This window comes from Phocoena phocoena, chromosome 1, assembly GCF_963924675.1.
Source record: "Phocoena phocoena chromosome 1, mPhoPho1.1, whole genome shotgun sequence".
Taxonomy (NCBI): domain Eukaryota; kingdom Metazoa; phylum Chordata; class Mammalia; order Artiodactyla; family Phocoenidae; genus Phocoena; species Phocoena phocoena.
In genome coordinates, this window is record NC_089219.1 from 119,601,015 (window position 1) to 119,628,207 (window position 27,193).

Sequence of the window (27,193 nt, forward strand, 5' to 3'; positions counted from 1 at the left end):
TCACTAATCACCAGGGAAATGCAAATCAAAATTTGATATCATCTCACACTTGTTAGAATGGTTATTATCAAAAAGAAAGAGACCACAAGTGTTGGCAAGGATGTGGATAAAAGGGAACCCTTGTACACAATGTCTCACTTTTTTGAATGCAGATGAGTTTAGGGAATTCCCTGGTGGTCCAGTGGTTAGAACTCGGCTCTTTCTCTGCTGTGGCTCGGGTTCAATCTCTGGTTGGGGAACTAAGATCCCACAAGCTGCATGCGTGACCAAAAATTAAAAAAAAAAATGCAGATGAGTTTAGGTATGGAATGCACTCTCCAGTCCTCATCGCTCTCACTTGTTTTAGACCCCACTGACCACTTCACACATCTATGTTATCTGCCTGGCCACTTTCAATCCTTTACCAGTGACCAAGGTTTTCCAAACAGCTATTACAGTCTATCATTCTCTAACTTACCTGGCTGGTGAGAAAAGGTCTCAGGTCTAGATTCTAAGAATAAGCTACCTGGAAGTTGGTCTCACAGGAAAAATGTCTTCATTATGAAGCAGAGAAAATCTGCTCTGAACATGCAAAATGTAGACATGCTCTCCTACTAGTGGCAATTTCCAAGACATGAAGGAAAGGACAGTGTTCCTGATGAAATTGAAGCTAGAATGATGAGAAGCTTAATGGAATTATCCAAACTGGAATTTGGCCAAGATTTAGGGCTACCACCTGTGCAAATTAGAATCACTAGACTGAGGAACTGAATGGAGTTTTCTTCTGATAAATAGACATCCCAAAAGCTCAGCAATCTGGAGCCCACGCTGGGCAGATTTGACAGAATACTTTCCTTTGAGCAAGTGCCACTTAGCAAATATCCTCTTCAGAGAACTTTCATCCTCGTGGGTCAGGCCTGCTGACTTCGAGGCAGTGTGTGATTTTCATTTTCATTAGCTTTCTGTCAGTGAATGACTTCAAGTCTAGTTAAAAGGTCAAAGTACCCCTCCAAATTCTTGGGTTAGAAGAGCCTGTGGATCTGTCCTATCTTGCTTCTGACATTTGTGTAGTTTTTAGATGCATAATCTCATTCAACCCTCACAACCAACTAATGAAGTAGGTAGGGGAGTAGCTTTCATCTCCAGTATAAAAGTGAGTAAATGGGGACTCAGAGAGTTTCAGAGCCAAAACTCAATCCAGGTTTCCAAGTTCCCTATGATGTTTCCATTGTACTTTGGCACAAGTAAATGATGTTGTTCCAAGTTTCATGGCAACAAGGCAGGCTGTGTCTACCGGAAGCCAAGGCAACTGGGATAATCTGAGCAAACAAACACAGTTAAATTAGTTATTGGGATTAGTAAACACTGCCACAATATTATGACCTCTTGTGACTGGGCTATCATGACCTCTGTTCTTTTCTTTGCCCTATATTGGTAAACCATGTGATTAATGATCCAATCACTAGTGCCAGAAATCTAGAGGTCATCTTCTTTTCCTCCCACCACCTCATCTTAGTGGTTGCTGAATTTTGTGGAATCTCCACTCTCTTATCTTTTAATGTTGTCTCCTCCCTTCTGCCCCTGTGATCGTGCCCTTATATCAGACCCTGGTATTTCTCCCAAAGGCGGTTGAGATAGTGTCTTAACTGGCCTGTGTTGCTCCTGATTTGTAATTGTACAGTCATTTCACTGGTGATGTCTTTCTTGATTCTCCCTTCCCTTCCCCAGTCAAAGCCTGTACATCCAGGACAACATCTACAATATTTTACTGCAAATGTTATTGTTGTATATCTGTCTCCCCCACCAGAGTATAAGCAACTTAAGGAAAGGGACTCTAACTTATTCCTCACTGTATCCTCTCTGGCTAGCTCTGTCCTCAGCAATAGTAGGTGCTCAGACCACATTTGATGAATAAACAACCAAATATTTAAAACACTATATTTCAGACACTTAGATGTGAAGGATACAGTCACTGCCCCTGTGGAGTTTCTAGTCTGGTGCTGACATTTGAGCAGATAACCATGATCAAGTTTGATAAGTGCTTTCACAGAAGTATGAAGTGCATTCTGTGGGAAAACAGAGTGAGAGCTGGAGTCTCTCTCTTTCCACCATTGGTCCAGAGGGAAGAAACCTGAAGGAGCAGCTTCCTGGCAGGACCCTGGCTACCTTTTCTCTCCTCATTCCCCAGTTCTACGAAGCACGACCCGAGACACATCTCTAACAAGTTAAGCAGAAACATTTCTCTGGAACGTCAGCATCTACTTTGCTGAAATCCATTAATTCTCAGCTTTAACACCCTTGGTCAGCAACAGCTCCGAACCTTATGGGGAAATAACAAAAGCAGACTGTCTGGCCACAGTCACAGGAAGTATATTAATATTCCCCTTCACGGGTATCTCTCTTTCGCTATATCCTTTCTCCCACTGACTGCGCCTCACCCCCACCACCAAAATAAATATTTTCCAAGAATCTATGACAAGAGATTTGAAAGTAAATCAAAACCTGGACAGAGGGTCAACGAAAAAGGATAAAGCTGCCACTTATATGTGTCTAAGGCAGTAAGCGGGGCAGCTTGTTATATTATTTACAGTATCCATAAAGACGAAGCCTTCCTTGCTCAGACAAAGCCCTGAGCTTATTAATTGCCGGGGGGGTGGGGGTCTGTCCCACTCCTAGGGTTTCTGCTATTGATGGGGGAAGGTAGGGAGAGAGTTAACTCACTCTCTTTCTCGCTCTCTCTCTTTCCAAGGGAGCTTTTGGGCCAAACGGAAGGGTTTGTTAAACCTCCAGATTTCTCTGCATTATGTCCAGGTGGCATGACGTGTGAACAGACGAAAGATTAAAATCACCGAGGAAATCGCTCCGTCTGAGCCCAGATCACGACGCCTTTTAGTGACCCGGCGACCCAAATGCTATCTGTCAACTTGTCCTTCCAGCGACTTTTCACCTCATGCTCTGCGGCTGCTACTCCAGGAAAAAGAAGAAAAAGAAAAAAAAAAAAAATCAGGAGTTGGAAGGAGGGGGAAGGAGAGAGGGAGGAAGCTAGGATAAAATACTGCCTTATTACTAAGCACTCGTCAATGCAGGTCAACTGAGGGGCGCGGGAGTCTTTTTAACAAACCAAATACTTTTTCCAGACCCTCACTCCCAATGTTTCCTCCTTCTGTCTCTACTGAGAAGCTCAGCTCCCTCAGGAAATGTCACACCAAGTCATAGGACCTGGTCCCCCAACAAAAACTAGGTCCTAGAGAGTCCACTGAGGATGGAGTTTTCCTAGTTTTCAAAAATCTTTCCACAAAATGTTTGGCATTTGCTTGGATTCTTGATGAGTTCGAAGTATCACCAAGTTTACTCTAGCCTCCAGCTATTGCCAGAGTTAGGTTACTTATTTTGAGAGTGGGAGGTGGGTTTCGGTGAGATGAGAGAAAGGGGTGGAAACAGACACTATGCAGATATTTTAGAATGTTGACCACTCAAATTAAGAGCCTGCTTATTAAGCGCCTGGCTTGGCAGCAGAGCCAGATAGAGACCTTAGATGCCTCTAACAACAAAAAGATAAGGCTGCCCATTCCTTAAAGGCACTAGATTGAATCATATGAAGTTACCTTTTTCTTCTCCAGGTCGAAATTGGCAATTTCCGTAGGGCTCAAAACTAATCCAAAATCTAAGTAGCACCTAACCCTAATGAGGTTGATAAATATCATCTTCTTTTAAAGAAATGGTTCTGTTTTGCTAGCATCCTTGCTTTGCTAACATCTTGAGCATGTGCTTTATCTCCCTACGGAGCTACTCAGCACTGGGGGGTCAATTTCTGCATTAAAATATAAAAGAAAATAGAAATCACTTAGCACATTTTTAAACAGACCTCCAATATTTTTCTGAAAGACTTTGATGTGATATTTTTAAAATATGTGATTTTAAGGAGACTATGTATGAAAATTCAGGACTCTGTTAAACTTTCAGATGCTTAAGAATTTGCATAGAAATCAATGTTTATATGCTCTTTCACTTGGTGCTTTTTCTGTTCCAGGATACTACATTACATTTAGTCTCCTCTTGACTATGACATTTTTCTCAGACTTTTCTTGTTTTTGATGACCTTGATAGATTGAGGAGTACTGTTCATGTATTTTGTAGACTCTGCATACCATTATATATATATATATATATATATACATATATATATATATATTTAATGCAAGAAACATTAAATAAATATTTCATCTGTTTTTTTCAGAAGCATTATTTTTAATGACTTCATAATATTCCGCTGATGACTATGACACTGATTTTTTCCTAAAAAAAATAAAATGGCTTCTTACTGTGTCTTTAAAACTGCTGGAGGTTAACATGGAAAGGACAGAATTCAATGGGGAAAAGTATGCACTTAAACTACATAATCTTGTGGTGAACATTTTGCCACACCTGTTTGACTTCTGTCCCAGGGTAATGTATAAGTGTGGGCACACATGTACACACAAAAAGACACAATCCTGGGACATATTATCTTTAATCCAGACCCTAAATATCTATCCATCAGCACTGGTCTCCTTCCTTGCCTCCTACTCTCATGATTGTAGAGTGTCAGAGTTGCAAAGATAGACTATTAGATCCTTCCCTGTTTGCAAAGTCTTAGTCTATGGAAAAATGATACTTGTTTATTTCTGTAGACTTGTTAAACTTTGGGACTTGAGGTCACTCCGTTGTAGAGATGCTGGTTCACTTTCATATTAAAGGCTTGTAAACAACTGTTTTAAAATATTCTTACCTATTGGGTTTATATTATCATCACCATCCATCCAATTTCCTCATCTTACAGTAATCCTTGATGGTTCTTTCCTTCTCACTTTGCATTGTCAAGTTTGTCAAGTTTATCTCCTAAATATATTTTCTGTCACTCACCTCATTATTTTTACCTGCTGCCTTTGTTCTAACTGCCGTCATCTCTTGCCTGGATTATTATATCATATTTCTAATTGGTTCCTCTGCCTCTCCCTAGGTCCAAGCTTTCTTTACTCAGGTCCATGCCTATATATATATATATTTACATATATATTTACTTATATATGTATATGTATGAATATATATATGTATATATATATGTATATATATATATGATGTATACACACACAGAGCTGGCTCTTCTACTACCTTGCTTAAGAAGATTTTGGTTTTCTCTCAATGTCTTTTGTCGCTCAGATTCTGAACTTGCTCTGTATGTGACCTTGAGCAAATAACCTAACTTTTCTGTGTCTCGGTTTTCTCATCTGTACAATGAAGACCAGAGTACCTACCTGACAGTGTTATTGTAAGGATTAAATGTGACAATAAATGTAAAATTCTTAGAATGGTGCCTTGTCTGTAATACACACTCAATAAATGCTATATATTATTTCTTCTACTACTACTACTGCTATCACCAGATAAAGTCTAAACTCCTTATGGCACTAAAATCTCAACCACAAAGTACTATCTCCCTACATCTTGTATTCTTTCTTAGTCATGACTTTGCTTCTGAATTTCCTCTGCCTAAGACATCCATTCTCTACTGCCTCCTTTCCCACAGCCTCAACCTGTCTTTGATGAACAGATTAAAATGCCCTTTTTATGTGCCTTCTTGAAGTAGAACTAATCATTCCTTCCACTTAGCTTTTTCTACAAGGTAAGGATTACTATCTAGACTTTATGGATAAAAAAACTGAGTTTCAATACAGATAAGTGATTTTCCCCACAACCACACAGCTCAAGATAGGTAATGAAAGTGAGATTCAAACGCAGGTATTTCTGGTACTCTGAGCTTTTCCTCCCCATCACCTATCTTCTACTTTGGAGTAATCCATAAATAGCTGCCCTGAAAAGAAGCCTTTCAAAGCTTTAGAGTCTGGTTTCAATTCTGTCATTGGGCCAAATATTCTAATTTTATTTTGGGAGAGTAAGGCAGAGGTTGAGCAGTGAGAACTCTGTTTCTTCATCTATAAAATGGAAATAATGGAACCATTTTCCTTTGAGTTCTTTCTGTTCTAATGATCTAGGATATTGCCATACGCCTGGATACAGAAATGGAGATTACTTGAGATTTGCTTGAACTTTGGGCTGACCCACTTTTCTTTGTCACCCCTTGGTTCTGTTCTCTTATTCTCAATTTTAAATAATGGGTTTAACAGGAATATCACCTCTGGGGAGTTGAAGAGACACTTCCAGAGCCAGGTCCTGTCAATAATCTCATCTAATTCCATTAGAACCACTTCTATCCCCTGCTGTTCTGATATTTATAACACCCCAGTTCTCAAAGCAAATTCAGCCTTAGGTCATGCCAAGAAACCACTTCACACCCTGCTGGTGTTTATCTGGCTCAAAGGATCAGTTCATAGACCTTCTTTATTCCTCCAAGTGAATTCAAACACTAGCCCTCCTGATCAGATAACAGGCAATCGATATCTTGTCACTCTCTATTCCTACACTCTCAATCAAGCTCCCCTCTCAGGACCCAGAGATAATATTAATTACAATCTCTAATTTAAAAGGGGTTCCTGCATGAAGGTCTCTGTGCAAAGAAAACATTTCTTTTTTTTAAGAAGGAAGAGCCATTCCTGGTTAAGTCACAGAGCCGAAGAGATGCTAAGTATGCTTTGCAATGCTGGCCCAGCCAGCAACAAGTGGGATACACAGGAGTTATGAACACAGATGTGCCTTGCACTGGAAGGGAATCTATAAATCCAACGTTTTCTGAAATGTCTTCTCAGACCATTCTGACCACAAGTAACTTTCTTGTCCTCTAAGCATTTAGTACATGTCTGTTACTGCCACTCCTCTTGCCCTTCTTTATCTTCTTAAATTATATTATATTGGAACAAAGAAACCTTTAAATCAAGTCACTGCTCTGCCCTGTTTTACCTATGTGATTTTTCTCCCATTCACTCAACCTCTCTGAATCTGAATCTTCATGGTCTCTCGTGTTTAAAATGCAGATGACAGAAATTCAAAGTTCTTAGGCTGTTGTGAACATAATGTTAAACTAGTGCTTATTTTCTCATATATTTTAAACCTCAAGAGGTCATTGACTATAATATTGTTATTCTTTAGAGTTCGAGTGTGATGCCTTCTTGAAATAATAAGTTAACTAAATATAGCTATTGCTCAAAAGGTTTTCTGGTGTTCTTATTTTTAACCTAAGCTAGTTGGTGCATTGAAAACCAATGGATTTTTCAGCCTTGTCTACAGCCTACAGCAAATCTAAGTAGAATGCAAGAGAACTGACAATTTATTTCCTCCCTATTTTCTTTTTTATCAATTTATCTTCCTCTTTGGAGCTTTTTCTCTTCCAGCTTGTTCATTTCTTCTTACTCTCTCCAGGGGAGCCCAATGAGACATCACCCTGCCCTCAACCTCTTGCACTTTTCTACGTATCAAATCAGAAAGTTTCCACACAGCAAAATAGAGAGCATGTTAGGAAGTGGTAGGTGGCAAAATACTTCCCATAAAAGGGTTAATAGACAGTAGTTAGAAAAAGTGTGTTATCTCTAAATGCAAGAAAAAAATTACTAAAATCTTTGCACCAAAGGGTAATCAGTGATCTTTACTTTCACATAGATTAGCTCATTTAATTCTCATAAAAATCTATGAGAAACTTCCAGGTCCATAGGATAATGGCAGCAGCCTAAATTAGAATCTCTCCACACAGCCTCAAAAAAACAAACAAAAAGTCCAGATGAACAAGGGGAGCAAATAAAATCACCCTTATCTTGTCTTGCAACATAACATAAAGACAAAGAACTTTACAAACTTTAATTTGCAACTAATTGAGAAAATAAGTGGGGAAAGCAGAGAAGAGAGAAGAATGAGGCAGAACAGAATCAGAGAATATCATTTAAAGCTGACAAGCAGAGTAGTCAAAAATAGGTAAAGAAAAAAGAGACTCTAGACATATAAAGGCATCAGTATGAGGTAACAACTTGGTCATGAATCCAAGCCTTCTTAAATAATAAAAGAAACACAAAACAAAATACAATGTTAAGAAAAAAGAGAGGAAAAAGAGATCACACAGTTCAAGTAACTTTGTAATGAAACAATATGATGATACAGTAAAATAATTGATTGAGCTGAAATGAAACATATTATAATCAATAAATGCAAATAAGCTTAACTCAGGTGTTAAAAGAAAATATTTTCAAATTGGCTCACAAAGCAAAACCAACCTCTCTGCAGTACACTGGAGACACAACTAAAACAAGGAGGTGAAGAAAGCTGAAAAATAAAGAAATGAACAAAGGCAAATGAAAGGAAAATGAAAACAGGACTGTGATTGTGTATCTGATAAGGTAGAATTCAGAACTAAAAGAGATAAGACAAAGAAGAAAACCTTATAAAGGTAATGGCCACAATTCACAGAAAAGATAAGACAGAAACTTTCTGCATATCAGCCACCTTCCTAAAGCAGAAACTTCAGGAAATGCAAGGAGACAGAAGCAAACAAACATTAGAAGACTTTGGCACACCATACTCAGACTGAGAAAAGTAAAATGAATAAAAACAAGTAAGGATAAAGAGGACACAAGCAACATAATAAATAAGATGGACATATTTGCACCCTGATAATAGAGAATAGATCTTATTTCCTAATGCATATTGGATATTTATAAAAATTCACCAATTCTCCACATATTGGGTCACAAAAAATTCAATAAATTACACAGAATATTATACAAAATATTCTCTCATTATTATGCAAAAACCTCAGTTCAAAAGAGGAAATACAAACCTTTATCACAGACATTATAAAAAATAATGGTTAATGGGCTTCCCTGGTGGCGCAGTGGTTCAGAGTCTGCCTGCCGATGCAGGGGACATGGGTTCGTGCCCCAGTCCGGGAAGATCCCACATGCCATGGAGCGGCTGGGCCCGTGAGCCACGGCTGCTGAGCCTGCACGTCCGGAGCCTGTGCTCCGCAACGGGAGAGGCCACAACAGTGAGAGGCCCACATACAGCAAAAAATAAAAAATAAAAATAAAATAATAATAATGGTTAAAGACATTATGTATTGGAATCTATATATCTTTATACAGTTAAAGCTGTGATTGGAGGAAATTTTATAGTCTTAAGTATACATATTAATAAAAATGAAAATATGAATTAAATATCTAATCCCAAAATTTGGAAAACAGAATAATTCAGTTAATAAGGAGAGCAAAATAGAGGTAATAAGAATAAAAGCAAAATATAATGAAGTAGAAAAGAGAAAAATAGCCTTATCATTGTCAATATCTGGTAACAAAAACAAAAATAAACTATCATTCCTAATCTAATAAATAAAAAGTTAAGATTGTTTATGGGATGAGGGTGGGAGAAAACACAAATACACAAGATAAAAAATGACAAAGAAAACCATTGAAAGAGAGGAGATTTAAATAATGCAAAAGTGGATAATTCTCTAGAAAAACATACTTTGCCAAAACTGACTCCATTAAAAAAAAAATAGAAAAAGAAAAAGACCAATTTTTATAGAAGAAATGGAGAAAGTTACCAGAGTTACTTTCTACTCCCCACAACTCACAAAACAGCAGGTCAAGGTGATTTTACAGGGAAATTCTATGGAAATTTCAAAGTCCAGTGCTATTTTTACAAAATCATGAAAAAAGAAGGAAATCAACCAAATCTTTCTGACAAAAAGAATGTAACATTATAAATAAAACTTGATTTAAAAATTGCTCTCCTCAAATCTATAGACAACTCTCAATTATAAATACTGACACAATAGTCCAAAATAAATATGATCACAGCAGCCAACAGTACATTAAGAAAATAATATATGGGGACAAAATAGAATTTATACCAGAAATGCAAGGTAGATTAATATTACAAAGTCCACTAATATATTTCACCCTATTATTAGCTCAATGGAAAAAAGTCATATGTTCATATTCATATATGCTGGAAACACATTTACAAAATTTAATTCACTTTCTCAATAAAAACACATAATAAAAGTAATCGAGGAATAGTTTTCTTAACATGATAAAAGATATATACTCCATCCAAAAGATGACATCTAAAATGGGAAACACTGAAATCTTCTTTCTGATGTCTGGCACCAAAAAATTGGCCAGAAAAAAAAAAAAAATGGCCAGTTCATTATCAATTACTACAGAACTGGAGCTTTTAGATCACATATTCTGATAAAAGTACAAAAGCAGAATCACAAAAATAGAAAGGATGAGTTAAAAATGCCTTTATTTGTAGATGTTATGACATGGTTGTATATATAGAAAACCCATGACAGTTTATTGAAATACAATATAAATCATTTAAAATTAGTAGAGTTGCAGAATATTTAATTATATAAAAAGCACTAGTCTTATTTATTTATTTAATTTTTGGCCACATCATGCAGCTTGTTATCTCTCCAAAGATAACATAGAAATGGTCCACAAGCATATGAAAAGAGGCTCAACATTAGTAATCAACAGTAAAATGCAAATTAAAAGCACAATGAGATGTCACTTCACCCCATTAGGGAGGCTACTCTGAAAAACAAACAAACAAAAAATAACAAGTATTGGTAGGAATGTGGAGCAGTTGGAACTCTTGGGCACTGCTGGTAGAATTTTAAAATAGTGCAACTGTTATAGAAAACAGTATGACAGTTCTTCAAAACAATAACAACAACAAAACTAGAGTTTCATATGATCTAGCAATCACATATCTGGGTATATATCTAAAATAATTGAAAGAAGAGTCTTAAAGAGACATTTGCATACACATGTTCATAGCAGAACTATTCACAATAGCTAGGAGGTGGAAGCAACTCAAATGTCTATCAATGAATGAATGGCTAAACAAAATGTGATATATACATACAATGGAATACTATGTGGTCTTAAAAAGGAAGGAAATCCTATCACCTGCTACAACATGGATGGACTCTGAGGACATTTTACTAAGTGAAATGAGTCAGTCACAAAAGAGCAAATACTGTATGATTCCACTCAGGTGAGGTATCGCAAGTAGTTAACTTCATACATGTAGAAAGTAGAATGGTGGTTAGCAGGGCCTAAGGGAAGGGGCAGAGGATAATTGTTGTTTAACGAGTATAGAATTTCAATTCTTCAAGATGAAAAGGTTCTAGAGATTAGTTTCACAACAGTGTGACTATATTGAACATTAGTGAACTATGCATTTAAAAGGATTAAGGTGGAAACTTTTATGATGGTTCTACCATAATAAAAAAAGTAAAACTTTTTATATATAAACATAATAACAAATTAAAAGAGTTAACAGAAGAACAAAAAAAATGATAAAATACTAAGAGTAAACTTAATTAAAAATGTTTAAAATCTATATGAAGGAAACACTTAAAAAGTCATGGAGGATGCAAAAGTAGTTTTGAACAAATAATTATCCAATGTTCTTCCATAGGGTAATTTGGCTTCACAAAGATGATGCTTCTCCCCAAGTTATAAATGAAAGTGATCCTAACCTAAATAGCTACACTTTTTTTTTTCTGAAACAAGATAAGTTGATTCTGCATTTAATATGAAAAAATAAGTGAGAAGTAATAGCCAAGAAATAGGCCAATAATGATCAATGACTGAGGGTCAATGCTACAGATATTAAAATGTCCCATAAAGACTTTAAAATAAAGATAGTATGGCCCATGAATGGATATACTGAGCAGTGAAACAACAGAGAAAGTCCAGAATTAGACCTTGGAAATTTGGTAAATGGTAAAAGTAGTATATCAAATCACTGGAGAAAAATGACCTATTAATAAACAATGCTGAGACAACTAGATAGCTATTCTGTAAAAGATAAAATTGGTAAACCTTCCACTGTTCATCAACCTAAATTCCAATGAATCAGAGATTAAAATTTTTTTTTAAATATAAGTATTAGGAAACGGGTAAATTCCTTTATAAACTGGGAATAGAGGAAGCCTTCCTGAATGTGACTAAAAATTTAGTTGAAGGACCTACAAACAATGACATTCCATAGAAATAAACATACTCTGAGCCCAAATATTGATTTCTAGATATTATTCTCACTCAAGGGAATATGCACTCCTGAAGAAACGGCTGATTTCTGGCCTAGGTCAGGGAAAGTACAAAATGGACATTTTGTTTTGGAGGAAAAAAGAAAAAAGAAAAACAAAGAGGCACTCAAAAGGGGCCAAGTCCAAAAGCACAGAAGTCATCTTTAAGCTTCCTCCCATCTACTCCCCACCCTAGGCCAAATTTGGGAAAATCTAAGCAGAAAAATAATAATGACTCCAATTAGCCATAAAATGTTGTAAAATAATAGGTAAATAAAAATGCACTAGTCCATAGTGATTCTCTCTGCTTTGTCCAACACCCCTCTTTCTCCACACAAAAGCAAGAAAGACTGATTTAAAATGTCACTTTTATCCCTACAACTCCTCAATGATTCCCCTCTACTCTTAAAATCGAAAATCCTTATTATGATTTCTAAGGCCATGTACTGAAGCTGAATCCGGCTTCTGTACCCCGACACCCAATTAATTTTCAGAGACAGAGTTTTGGGCGAAGTAGAAAAGAATAGCTTTATTGCTTTGCCAGGCAAAGGGGGCCACAGCAGGCTAATGCCCTCAAACCTGTGTGTCCCAACCTGGAGCGGGTAGTGAGGAGTTTTATAATAATGGTTTAAAAGGGCGAGATCAGCTTGTGGACATTCTCCTGATTGGTTGGTGGTGAGGTAAGTGGGAGTCAGCATCATAAACCTTTTGGTTCTAACCTGTCTGGTGTCTAGTGCTTGTGGAGAGCCTACTGTTAATTTCTCCCACCTAGTGGGGATTTCAGTATCTGCAAAACAGCTCAAAGACATTGTTATATGTATGAATTGATGGGGAACCAGGACCTCGCCCTAAGGCTGCACTATTGTTTCTCTTGACTGTTCTTCCTTGTTTTGGCATCCCCTCCCTTCCCTAATTAGCAACTGTTTGAACCTGCCCGTTGGAGCTCAGGGGAGGTCCTGGAGGCTGAAGGAAACCTATTTCCTGTAATCAAGAAATGGGGGACACAGAAAGGCTTTTGTGCCCAGGAGCCCCCGAGGGTCCTGCTCAGTATCAGCCCGAGCTGAGTCTTAACTACAACTTGATCTCACATTTTCTCTTCATTGCTCAGTGCATTCTAGCCCCACTGGCTTCTTTTCTCTTTGTCAAACACTCCAAGCCCCTGTACAACTTGGGAATTCTGTGCCTTATTTATTTCCTCTTCAATTTTTAACAATCTTCAATTATCTTATTTTCTTCTTTGTTTATTTATATCTTACGTGTCTTTCCCAGGAGAATATAAATTCCAATAGGTCAGGGAAGTCTGTCTTTTCCACTGTCAGATTCCAGTTCCCAGTATAGTGAGTGGGAGATAATTGGCTCTCAATGAATATTTCTGAATAATAAATGGAGGACGAATGAATAATAAACAGATAAATGAAATAATTCTTCTGACTTCCAGTTCTAGTCTCTTTCCATGACAAGTTTTTATTTTTCCTTCTTTCTGTGTAGTTTGTCTCTATATGTATATAGACCATACTGCATACATTATGTAGCCTATATGCTTACACAGTAAATCCTTCCATGTAGCTATCAATGAAATGAGTGTGTATTGTTATTGTTTTTCCATTTAGAAGGCTAACACTGGAAAGGTCTTTAGAAATCCCATCAAATCCTCCTGCTTTACAGATAAGGAAACAAGGCCTGTCGTGTGTAAGTTGCTCAAGGTCACACAGTTAACAACTTCTATACTTGAAATTACATCCCAGATCTACACACTTTCTAGTTCAGTAGCCTTTTAAGTACCTTTCCCTTTTCTATAGTATTGGTTTGTTCCTCAACCCTCAGCTCCCTACCTCCTGCCAACATACAACTGGGAATAGAAGGAAATGGTATGAGTGGAAAATGAGGTCCTCATGGTGTCTTAGAATCATCAGTGCCCCAGGGGAGAAAGTTTCACTGAGCTAGTAAGCATCACCGTGCTCCTTAGCAGCATTTTTTAAATCACTAATGTGCCCTCCCAATGAGATTGGCCTCAAATGACATTGTGTCTTAGGAGGCTGTATGCCAAGACATCCCCAGTGTGTGCATTTATGTTGTCTACTGTTCCCTAAGAACCACTTTGCCAACTGTGGGGATGGAAAAATTATTCCCGGAATTCCATGGCAACTATTTCCGAATTTCCCATGTTTGTTCAAATGATAAATGTAAAACCATTATCTATTTTTAAACTCTTTGGGCTTTATTGACTCAAAAGAACAGGAAAACCGTGTCAGGACAATTCTGTTTTATGAAAAATTAAGGGTGGGGACTTTGCATTTCTTTAAATAGTCTAAAAGTGTAAGGTTGTTTTTCTTACACAAGAACTGCGCAGTTAATTGGAATTGAATGGCCTTGCTTTCCCTTGTAAATGAAGCTCATTCCTAAGATTGAGATGCTAAATCTTAATCATGGGAAGTCCCTGAGGCAAGGATGTGTGTTGAAGTATAAGGAACGGTTTAGCAAAAAACATACTATCCCAATGATCATGGGGTCTATAAAGGGAACAAGGCTCTCTTCTGGAAGGAGTTTTACTTTGGTATTCATAAAGGCCCCGTAGTTCCATTCTGGCATCCACTTCTCCTCTAACTATGCTTAGCGTTCATTTATCCAAACTGTTGTGCAGTTTCAGTTATCCATATGGCATAGTACTGTTGGTTATAAAGGACACAAAATATGGGTAAAACTCTCTCCCTTTCATGAAGAAGCAATTTAATAAAAGTTTAACCACCCTAAATTACGCACACTTTCTATTTACCTTTATTTAAGCCACATGGGTGTGGGAAACTAATTGAAGTAGATTCAGAGGATCAGAGTTTGAAAGAAGTTCAAGAGTTATCTTGTCCACTGCTACTGAATGTGAGGTCCCTGGGCCAGCAGAAGCAGCATTACCTGGAAACTTATAAGAAAATGTACAATTCTTGGCTTCACCCTATATCCACTCAACCAGAATCTGTAATATGATCCCCAGGCAATTCCTGTAAACATTAAATGTGAAAAGTCTTGATCAATCCACTGATATCTTGGATTTATTCTATATTTACAGATATAGGGGATTGTAGTTCTGTGATAAATATATATTCAAACTGATAATCTCCTCCTATCTCTCACTCAGTACCACATAGCTTTATTCAACTTCAGCTACCCTTAGGTGAGCACAGCCTTACCTAGATTTCAGAACAAAGGATGAATCATTTGGAGCAATTCCTGGGTACTTGAACATTTAGAAAGAATTTGAGGGGTGGAGAGAAGAAAAAAAGGAGGGAGGGAAAAAAGAAAGAAATCTATCATAATTGCCTACAATTTCATAAATTTTGTTCAACACAGACCAAGTATGATCTCTCCCATATCAAGAGATTCATATCTTTCTAAAAAAAATGTGAGTCATGGTATGGCAGATTGTATTATTGTCCTCAATTACTCCCTTCCCCCATTCCTCTAGTAGGCTTAGTGGAGGGTAGGGGAGTGGGAGGTGTGGAATGGTCAGGAATTTACCTTTCCGGACATCAGGCTTGGTCAAAGGATCTGGTTTAAGATCAGGTTTGGCCAAGGAAATGTGTTTTGAGCTGTCATCACAGAGTTTTGGCCGGCCTTCTTGTTCTTTTCCTCTGCCTTGAGCAGAGAGGGACTTTTCTCTTACTCCAGATTTTGGGATAAAGAAGACACAGGGAGGAGAAGCAGAACAGTCACCAATATGTAATGTGAGTGAGAAATAAGCCTTTGTTGCTGTAAGCCACTGAAATTTGAGGGCTGTTTAACTTGAGGAAAGCTGAATAATGCACAGGGCCATCTGTGTCTTCTAGCATCAAGGGCCATTCTAACTATATTTACTTGAGAAGAAATGTTAAATGTAAAACAGCCTCTGTACAGGGAATTCCCTGGTGGTCCAGTTGTTAGGACTCTGCCCTCCTATTGCAGGGGGCACGAGTTCATCCCTGGTCGGGGAACTGAGATCCCACAAGCCACGTGGCCAATAAATAAATAAATAAAAATTAAACAGTCTCTGTACTATCAACATTTATCATGTAGATAAACTATGAGTAAAACAAAATACAAATAATCTTATTTTGAGAGTCCATAAAAACTAACGAATCCTGGCCGCCCTCCTGGCCGCTGCCTTGGGTTACTTTGTCAGCATTGATGCGTCAGCATTGACGCTCATGCCCAGGAGTGCTTCTTCGAGCGAGTCACCTCGGGCAGCAAGATGGGCCTCATCTCTGAGGTGGCTGAGGCTGGCTGCCTGGACATTGACGTGGAGATTACAGGGCCTGATAATAAAGGAATTTATAAAGGAGACTGGGAGTCCAGTGGGAAATACACATTTGCTGCTCACATGGATGGAGCAGCAGCATATAAGTTTTGTTTTAGCAGTAGAATGTCCAACATGACGCCAAAGATAGTGGTGTTCACCATTGATATTGGGGAGGCTCCAAAAGGACATGGAAACAGAAGCTCACCAGAACAAGCTAGAAGAAATGATTAATGAGCTTGCAGTGGCGATGACAGCTAGAAAGCATGAACAGGAATACATGGAAGTTCAGGAGAGATACACAGAGAAATCAATGACAGCACAAACAGCAGACTGGTCCTTTGGTCCTTCTTTGAAGCTCTTGTTCTAGGTGCCATGACATTGGGATGGATCTACTACCTGAAGAGATTTTTTGTAGTCCGGAAAGTTGTTTAAAAAACCTTTTTCTGATGATCCCAAACTCATAATTCACTGTTTACCAAAAGTCTTGGTTATAGTAATGTCAAAAAAAAAAAGAAAGAAAGAAAAAGAAAGTAACGAAGGTGCATTGCATCTACCTAATTTTGGACATCAAGGAGACTTACTTGAAATTCAGAATGCAGATATCCGCATGCCTGCAATGCACCAAATGTCTGAAAAATTGTTGATTTTAGGGGCTATTAAATAAATATATCAGTTATTTTAGTGCTTTTTATGCCTCCCAGAATTATTATGGTTTTATCTTTAACACATTTCTTCTAAATTAAATATGTCACTATTACCCTGGAAATAAAGTTAACATTTTTCATTCACTTGGTGTAGGAGCATAACCAGAATATTAACATAAAATGACACATTTTTTAAAAAGTTGAATAAATCATTTATAATTCCTTTAATAAAAATTAAATGAGAAGCATCTGCTTTTATAGTAGGTTCGAATTTCTAAAGTTAACCTTATAAACAAATTGATGCTTAGTAAGATTTCCTCCCTATTCCAAGACCAATTTCCGGTGTTGATACAGAAAATGGCTCATATTTTTATATACCTTGACTGAATTAACATGGTTAAACATAAATAATATTTGATTTCTCTCAGTAACCCTTCATAGTGTAGGAGACTATTTGTTAGCTTTCTTATCCAGAGGAGAGCTCAGAGATTCAGCATGTACAAAGGTGTAACCCCAACCAAACAGCTAATGGAGGAGTTTAGGCAGAACAATAATTCATTCTGGCAGCCTTTCCACACCCAAGAGATTTGCCAAATCTACCTACCAATTTATTTCATGTGTTGAAACAAATTTGTAAGATTTAAGAAGTTTTGTACCACTTGGAATTTGTTGCTTTGTTTTTTTATTTTTGTCTACTCTTTCCCTCTCTCCCTACCCCTGTATTTTATAATTCACAACTATCTAAAGTCTTGGGCATATTAAACAATCTTATAAAATAAGCCCTTTGAACAATGTAATTAACCAGTAACAGAAAAGGTCCTTGACACAGCCTCTGTTTTAGCTGTACTGTTCTCTCAGGTCTTGTCTTGATTACCAGAATCCTTCCTCAATGGAAGAAATTACAAATACATGCTTACACATCTGGAATCTATTGACTGAGGATCATCTCACAACCTAACAAAGCCTTATTTGCAGACTCTGGCAGTTTTCATTTTTCACATGCACATACCCTGCTTCAATACAAAGAGTCCTGAGTTTAACACTTTGCAGTTATAGAAAAAATGGAATGAATAAATAAATGAATGAATGAATCAGTTGAGTGAATAAATAGAATTATTGTGTGCTTGGGCTTGGTGCAGTCCCAAAGTGGACTCTATTTGAGTCTTCTGTTATATGTCCACAGTGTTGCTTTCAACCTTGCATTCTCTATTAGCCTCTATTAAAGACAAGATATTCTGCCCAATTAAGACTTTTGTTAATTCAGTGGTTGCTGGATTATTTAAAGTTCTAACTCCTACAAGCCAAAGGTCCTTGACTGCAGTTAGACACAAGCTTTAATCTTGCTTTTGCCTTCTTCCAAGTTGGGGATAGGGTGATAATGATATAACATTTTCGGATGGTAGAAGCGAGTTCTCCTTTCATAAACATCCAAAGTGATTTCGTAGCCATAGAGTGTTTGCCCTTTATACCAGATGTTTCACAACAAAGAAACTGAAGCCCAGGAAGGAATTGCCTCTAAGATTAATAACTAGCATACAGATATCCTGATACCTCATCTACTCTACTTCGTTCCATCCTAATTTGGTTAAAAACATAGTCTTGGTTTTAACTGAACTACTGTACACGTTATTCTGAATGCCTAGTATGTACAAAACATGTTGTTAGATATTATGGGTGGTTCAGGGATGTACAACACTGATTCCTTCCTTGAAGAAGCTTATCAGCAAGTTAGGGAGGCTGTACCAGACATGGGAAGTAAAGTGTTAGTGGAAGTCATAATAGCTGAGAGAGAATTACTATACAGATAATGTGAGCTGCAGGTATTCAGAGAGGTAAGACTCATGAATGCTGGCATGGTCACAGTAAATTTCAAAGAAAAAGTGCTTTCTCCCTAATAAGAAAGCAAACAACCAGTTTTTTTTTTTTAATGGGTAAAAGATATGAATAGACACCTCACCAAAAATATACAGATGGCAAATAAGCAAATGAAAAACTGCTCAACATCATATGTCATTAGGGAAATGCAAATAAATATAATAATAAGATACTACTACATACCTCTTAGAAAAGCCAAATTGAAAACAGTGAAATCACCAAATTCTGGTGCGGATATGGAGCAACAGGAACTCTCATTCATTTCTGGGGAGAATGAAAAATGGTGCAACCACTTTGGAAGACAGTTTGGCAGTTTTTCACAAAACTAAACGTGGTCTTACCATATGATCAAACATACGTGCTCTTTGGTATACACAAAGGAGTTGAAAACTTATGTATATCCACATATGTTTATAGCAACTTTATTCATAATTGATAAAACTTGAAGTGATCAAGATGTCTTTCAATAGATGAGTAGATAAGCAAACTGTGATACAATGAAATATTATTCAGTGCTAAAAAAGAGTGGGCTATCAAGCCATGAAAAGACATGAAGGAACTTCAAATATATATTTCTAAGTGGAAATAAGCCTATCTGAAAAATCTACATACTGTATGATTCCAACTCTATGACATTCTGGAGAAGGCAAAACTGTGGAAGCAGTAAAAAAAAATCAGTGGCTGTAAGGAGTACTGGAGGAAGGGGGGAGAGTCAGATAAGTGGAACACAGGGGACTTTTAGGCACTGAAACTATTCTCTGTGATACAGTAATGATGCTCACATACATTTGTCAAGATCTACAGAATGTTCAGCACAGAATGAACACTGTTGTAAACTGTAGACTTTAGTTAATAATAATGCATCAATACTGGTTCATCAATTGTAACAAATGTACCACACAATAAAGACATAAATAATAGGGGAAAGGGTGTTCAGGGGGGATGGGAGAGGGGTTACATGGGGGCTCTCTGTACTTTCTGATCAATTTTTCTGAAAAGCTAAACTTCTCTAAAAAATTGTCTTGTAATTGTTTTTAAAAAGTGCACTTGGCCTAGTTAAGCTTCATATAAGCCAGAGGGGTTAGATAGGGAGGTTCAGGCAAGGGACACAGCAGAGCACAAAACCTAAAGGGAAAAGGGTGCACAGTGGGTCAGAGAACAATAAATATCACCAGACAGGTCTGTGATTTCCTGTCCCTGCAGCTCTGAGTCTAAAGCCTCAAATTTGGCATAAACATAGCTGCATTTGAATCCCAGTTCTGTTGCTTAAGGGTTGTATGAACTTCATTAAAGCCCTAAATCTTTCTGAACTTCTATTTCTTCAGCTACAACATGGGGAAAATAACATATTCAGAATTGCAGAAAGGCTCAAATAAATTAATGTACATGAATTTCTCTGTGAATTCTGAAGTGCTCTAGAAATATTAGTTGTTATTATCAAAGAAAGAAGCCTTCCCATTTCTTTTATTGCTTTTATGGTGACCCTCGCTTGGCAACTGGCTGCCATATGACAGCACAGATCTATCTTGTTGGAATGGAGTCACCTAAGTCTACCCCTCTGTCATCTTTCTTACAATGAAGTTTCTCCTAAACACTGCTTATTTCAATATTTGGCCAGTCTCTTGCTGACACACCAAGTTTCAGATAGAATCTGACATCCCAAGAGCAGCTTCAGTGGTATGAAGTCCCGGAAATCTGAGATGGCTGTGAATAGTGTCTGGAGAAGATCAGGTCTGGGATAACAGTCTTTGAACTTGATGATTTTCTTCTGTTTACTTCACAGTTCCTTCTCCATGACACTGTACTCTCTATCCCAATCTCCCCTCCAGTAGTGATTTGGTGATATGATATGTTCTGCTCAAAATCTCTATTAAAGATAAAATTAAGTTAAAAAGCAGCTAGAGACAGCTATGGGGACCATTTTTACAGGTAATGTGCTCTTGTGGTTGAAGAGCATTACGTCAGGCAGAAGAGTTCCAAATAGCCCACACTTTATCTTAAAAAAGTAACATGTCCATTACATGAAAAACTAGACGGTGTATAATCATTCCAAATGGGGAATAAAGTTGTAGAGCTTCTTTTCAAAGATCTCATTTAATCTACACAAACCTTTGGTGAAGTGTGCTTCATACCAAATTTTACAGAGAATGAAACAAGCTCAGTATTCTAAGTGGCACCCCCCAAGCTCAGACTCATTTCTGAAAGGGGCAAAACTCCATTCTATTGTACCGCTGACTCTAAGCCGGATGGCATGTCTGCTGTAGCCATTCACTGTTACTTCCCTCCCAAATGATAGACACTGATGTTACGGTTGTGACAGTCACTTAAGAATAAAATCCCAGCCATTACATTGTTTAGGGAAGCCCTAAACAATGCAATTTTACATATTATAAAATTAAATTGAATTAAGAAAAAAGACCACAGTGGGGGGATATAGGAGTGAGACACTCACTTTACCCGGGAATTGGGGAGAGGCCGAAAAAGACTTCATAGAGGAAGTGACCTTTGAAGTGAATGCTTTATTGTTTGTCATTTTTCATGTGTTTGTGTGTAATTTAACTTAGTCCTAAAAGCTGAGCGAATGAATCCTTAAACTGTGATCCTCATGAATTTTTTGTCTCCAAACCCAGATCGTGGTATTAGCTGCACAACACACCCAAATGAGAGACCACACAAGAACGGACAGGCATGGGGAAGGTAGGGAGACGGTGAGTTGCCTTGGTGGTAATCAATAGTGTGGCCGCTGGAAATTTTACCTCTCTGATCATTACTTGAAACTGAGGAAGACTTGGTGATTTCAAAATCATTTTCCATATCAGGATTCTACACAGAATTGCCAATTGCCTATTACCCACATTGTGGGTATATTTCTTGAGCTGTCATTTTAAAGAGTCCCTCTTAAGCTAGCAAACAGCTATACTTCACAATTAGAATATAAACCTAGATTGTGGAATTCACTAATTGCTCCTCACTGTTGTGGTCATTTAACCATAAAATATTTACAGCCTAAGTCTTGTAACCCTTGGCCTTTCTTTCTCATGGGAAGGGGAGAGAATTGTTCAGAAAGATGACCTTCCCACTTGGGTCAACAAGAGCTGCAACTGGTTCTAAGGAGGGTGTCTTATTGCTGTCAAGTTGACCGAAGTTGACACAGGAGAAGCCTGCTGTCACTGTATCTTGCTCAGACCAGCCCCTTAGCTTGCTGAGTCAAGCTGTGCTGACTCCTAGTGATAGAATTTTAATGTGAGAGATGACAGAGGCCTTGGAGTTAATGTGTGCATGGAGGTGACAGTTTTGAATGTCAGCCAAAGCACAAAGGCCTGTCTGAAATTAATTTTGGAGGGGTGGCAGAAAGTCATAGGAAGATAGAGAGACATAGTATGATCGAGAATTGAGATTGGTTGAGTCAAATCTACTGCCATCTGCTACAATGAAAGCATCATTGTGCACAGACACAGAATATTTGAGCCTGGGAGGAATTCACCTCATCAGATAATTCTGCTGGTTTAATTTTTGATCAAAGTAGTATGTAACTTGCCACTTTTAGATCTCTATGATCCTGTTTCCCTTTGTGAAAATGGAGTTGCAAAAAGTGGACATGGATCTCCTGATGATATGATCTAGAATTTAATCATTTAAGGGGGAAATAACAATTTTCTGGTAATGAATGAGCCAAGTGATTTTATGCATCTTAATCTTCCTTTTACATTGTAACTTATTAAGAACTCTCAACTCTAGATAATTTCCCCGTTATCTAGAGGACAAAATTCAAATCTTTAATCTATCTGTCACAGGCAGAATAATGCCCTCTTAAAGATGTCCACATCCTAATGCTCAGAACCTGTGAATATGTTACATTACATGGCAAAGAGGAATTAAGGTAGCAGGTGGAATTAAGGTTGTTAAAATCAGCTGACTTTATGAAACAGAGGCTCTCCTGGATTATCTGGGTGAACCCAATGTAATCACAAGTGTCCTTAAAAGTGGAAAGAGAGGCAGAAGAAAAGTCAGAGTCAGTTAATGTGAGAAAGACTCAACTGGCCATTGCAGGCTTTGAAGGTGGAAGGGGCTATGAGTCAAGGAATGTGGGCAGCCTCTAGAAGCTGAAGGCAAAGAAACAGATTCTTCTTTGCTACTTCCAGAAGGAATACAACCTTGCCAATACCTTGATTTTAGCCCACTCGTATAAATTTATGTTGTTTTGTTATTTTCAGGTATTATGTTTGCGATAATTTGTTAGAGCAACAATAAGAAACTAATACACTTACCTTCAAGGTCTTTCTCAATGTTACCCAGCTTTGTCCTCACTTACCCTAGATGAACCCTCCTTCTGAACTCTGAACATTGGCCTCTAAACATGCTTTGTACATTACACACTTTGTCATTCCATTTCCTGTGTCTGGAGTCAAACATGCTCTCCTCTAGGGTTGATGAGGACTAAACACACCCCACTGAGGGACTAGCTAGTACCAGGACAGAGGGATGGGTCCTGGGGCTGGTTATAGTGAGGTATGCTACTTAAAGTGGGTTGAGAGAGGAGTATTTGTGTCAGGGTCCTTGAGAAAGGGCAGAAGCCAAAGAGGAAACATCAATTTCAAGGCCAAGTCCAAAGACCAGTCCTAGACTTACAAATATGAGACAAGACTGAGATTCTGAGGCCAGATGGCAACAGGAAGAAAGGCAAGGAATAAATGAGATGTTCTGGAGTATCAGGGTCAACAACTTTTGAGGGGCCTATGGATCACTCTTGCGGTGGTCAGTGTGTGGGGTTACTTTGTGTTGACTTAAAGGTACTGTTTATGTGCAAATATGAGTGTCCTCCAGCATCTTCTATCACCCCAGTTCTACCCATCCTTCAAAGCCTAGCTCATGTCCAACCTTCTCCACAATGCTTTTCCTGAATATTCCAGCCCTAGTTATCTCCTCTTCTTTAGAAGTCTTTGCTTTTACTCTTTATATTCCTCCCTCATTTGGTAGTTGCTATTCACAGCCTCATATTTTTAATTACACAAAGCTATTGTATGCATAACTGTAAAAATTCACACAATATAGTAAGCAGACATTTCAGAACCTTACCACCCAAAGACAACTACTGTAACATTTTGGTATTTATCTTCCTAGACTGATATTCATTACTCCCTGCAATATTTTTTATGCACACATGCATATACACAAAAATATATTTAATATATATTCTCCAAAATGAAACTTATTGCAGGAAATTCTACATCATATGAATTATTTTTATCATTTATTACATATTAAATTACACATAAATTATTTGACATTCACAATACCTGTAGTGTTATTCTGACATATAAACTTTTCACCTGTCTATATTTTTTCAACACAGTCAAATATAAGTACTCTGAGGTAAGAAAGAAGAAATTTACATATTTTTTTCTGTCCCCACTGATGCCTAGCATAGTACATTGAACATTTTAGAGGCTAAATAAATATATATCGATTAATTGATTAAAAAGTTGTGACCTGAGGGGCTTCCCTGGTGGCTCAGTGGTTGAGTCCGCCTGCCAATGCAGGGAACACGGGTTCGTTCCCTGGTCTGGGAAGATCCCACATGCCGCGTAGCGGCTGAGCCCGTGAGCCATGGCCGCTGAGCCTGCGTGTCCAGAGCCTGTGCTCCACAACAGGAGAGGCCACAACAGTGGGAGGCCTGCATACTGCAAAAGAAAAAAAAAAGAAAAAAAAGTTGTGACCTGAAAACCCTGGAAAATCTTCCTACCTGGAGATGGATAGTATTTGTTATTGATATGTTTCCAAATTTTTACCAAGGAATTTCAATAATTACTTTTGCACAGAAAATTTTTAAAATGTCGCCTCACACTGCTATTTTCATGGTGGTCAGGTTATTATAAATCTAGAGATTTGTCAATTAGCATTAGAATTACTTGTTAAAATGGGAAAGAAGATAAACAGAGATAGAATTCTTGTTAACTCATTAATATTCCCTATAATGAAAAATGTTGCAAGGAAGAAATAGCCACGGTAATACATGTAATCAATCTAGCTGGGGAAAAGTGATGCAATTTGTTATCTTTACAGAGTTGCTCTGTTCGCTAGTCAGCTAGTTGGCATATTTATCAAATGCCTGGTTGGTGCGTAATAGTGTACTGTTTCTCTGGACTTCATGTTACTTGTGTTTCATTCATTCATTCACTCATTCACTGTTCATTTTTTAACATGCATTTTTGGCAAACCTATTATGTACTAGTCACTGTGATAGGTGCTGGAATAATAAAGCTGAGCAAGACAGTTTTATCCTCAAGACACGCTCAGTGGAGAGAAAAACAGACAAGCATAAATTGATTTTGATGCACAAGCAGGAAGACTATCTCTACCCTCAAATAGTTTAAAGTTAAATAGAAAGAGGATACTACAAAATAGTGTAGTCTTTTTCTCGGATTGCAATGCTAGTCCCGAGAATGGTTGGTTTTGGCAGAAACAGGATCGTAATATAGACTCAGTCATTGGCAAGACTGACAAATAAGGTGCAGGCTTTGCCCATGATTCAGAAGATATCAGAGCAGGTAGAAAGGTAAGTTGCAAAGATTCATGTATAAAAGGCACTGTGTTAGTTTACTAGGGCTGTCATACAAAGTACCACTGATTGGGTGGCTTAAACAATAGACATTTTTTTTCCACACAGTTCTGGATACTAGAAGTCCAAGATCAAGGTGTTGGCAAACATCTCTCCTTTGGCTTGTAGATGGCTGTCTTCTCCATGTCTTCACGTGGTCTTCCCTCTGTGTGTGTCTGTATCCTAATCTCCTCTTCTCACAAAGGTACCCATCATATTGGATTAGGGCCTATCCATATACCTCACTTTAATTTAATTACCTCTTTCAAGACCTTAAACCAAATTCAGTCACAGTCTGAGGTACTGGGGATTAAGACTTCAACATACAAATTTTGGAGAGACAACTCAGCCCATAACAGGTACAAAGGGTGATACTATATCCTAAAATGAAAGCAAATCAAATCCAGACAAGGTAGCTAGTTGGGTACCTTTATGAGCCTAGTTAAGGTGTGGCTTGGTTAAGCTGCATTTCACTTTATAATTTGCTTGCATGCTACTAGATGAGTGTCTATTAGTGCAAAAGAGTGTATGATTGATTTTACCTTTTAAGGTTGCTTTAAACATTCCTTGATGCCTTTGCCCACTGAAAACAACCATGAATTACAGGAATAGGGAAGCTTGGGAAGGGGGAAGTCCCTTAAGCACAGTTGGAATGTGAAGGATTATTAAACCTATTTACAACTCCAAGGAGCTATCCTCACTGAAATTTTACAATAGTCCAATATTGGTACCCTAACCATATAATTGAGTAAATGTTTATATCAGGTAGGATATGAAATGAAATAATAGAAATAGTATTAGATGAAGTAATAGGAAACTAAACTGAAGATAGACTAAAGAAGTATTTCTAAATTTCCCTGATGTTAAGACTCATTGCTTAAAAATCACAATTTCCAGCATCTTGTCTTGGATATTCTGTTTCTGGGGCTTAGAGTAAGAGCCCAAAATTTGTACTCTTAAAATTGGTATCATAGGTGTTTCTTATATGTATAAAAGTTTAGCAAACAAATGGAGTCAACAATATCAGTTTGGATCCAAGCTCTTTCTCTCTGCTCTGACATCATTAGTGTGTTTATCATCAGTGTGGCCATGACACTCTCAGTCACAAAATGGCTGCTGCAGTGATAGGTGTCACAGTTAAGAGCAGAAGAGGAACAGTCTTTTCTGGTATGTTGCTTTGCTGAAAAGTAAGGAGGGAAGGAAGAAAGAAGGAAAGAAAGAGGGAGAGAGAGAGGGAGGGAGGGAGGAAGGAAGGAAGGGAGGGAAGAAAGAAGAAAAAAGATGAAAGAAAGAAAGAAAGGAAGAGTGAGAAGGAGGGAGGGAAGGAGGGAGGAAGGAAGGAAGGAAGGAAGGATGGAAGGAAGGAAGGAAGGAAAGAAAGAAGGAAGGAAGGAAAGAAGGAAGGAAGGAAAAAGAATGAAAGAAATAGAAAGAAAGCGGAAGGAAGGAAAGAGGAAAGGAAAAAGAAAGAAAGAAAGAGAGGGTGAGAAGGAGGGAGGAAAGAAGGAAGGAAGAAAGAAAGAAAATGAAAGGACAGAAGGAAAGAAAGGGTGGGATGGTGGGAGGAAGGAAGGGAAAAGAAAAGAAGAGAAAAGAAAAGAAGGAGGAAGATGAGGAGGGGGAGATGAGGGAGGTGGGGATGGAAAGAGAAAGGAATTTAGAAGTTCTCCAGTGTATCTCTCTAATTGTTTCATTACATGCCTACCATTAAACCATGGAGAATGGAATTACCATGTTTCATTTAGATTATTTAGGATTTACCTTTGAACTGATGAGTTTACTTTCTCTAAGCATATATCTTCACA

General features: G+C 37.8%; 1 pseudogene; it reads left to right on the forward strand.

Annotated features, from left to right (window-relative positions):
• The window catches only part of LOC136141845 (transmembrane emp24 domain-containing protein 2 pseudogene), a 66,746-nt pseudogene extending 50,043 nt beyond the window's left edge, over positions 1-16,703 (forward strand).
• Positions 16,704-27,193: the final 10,490 nt, after the last annotated feature.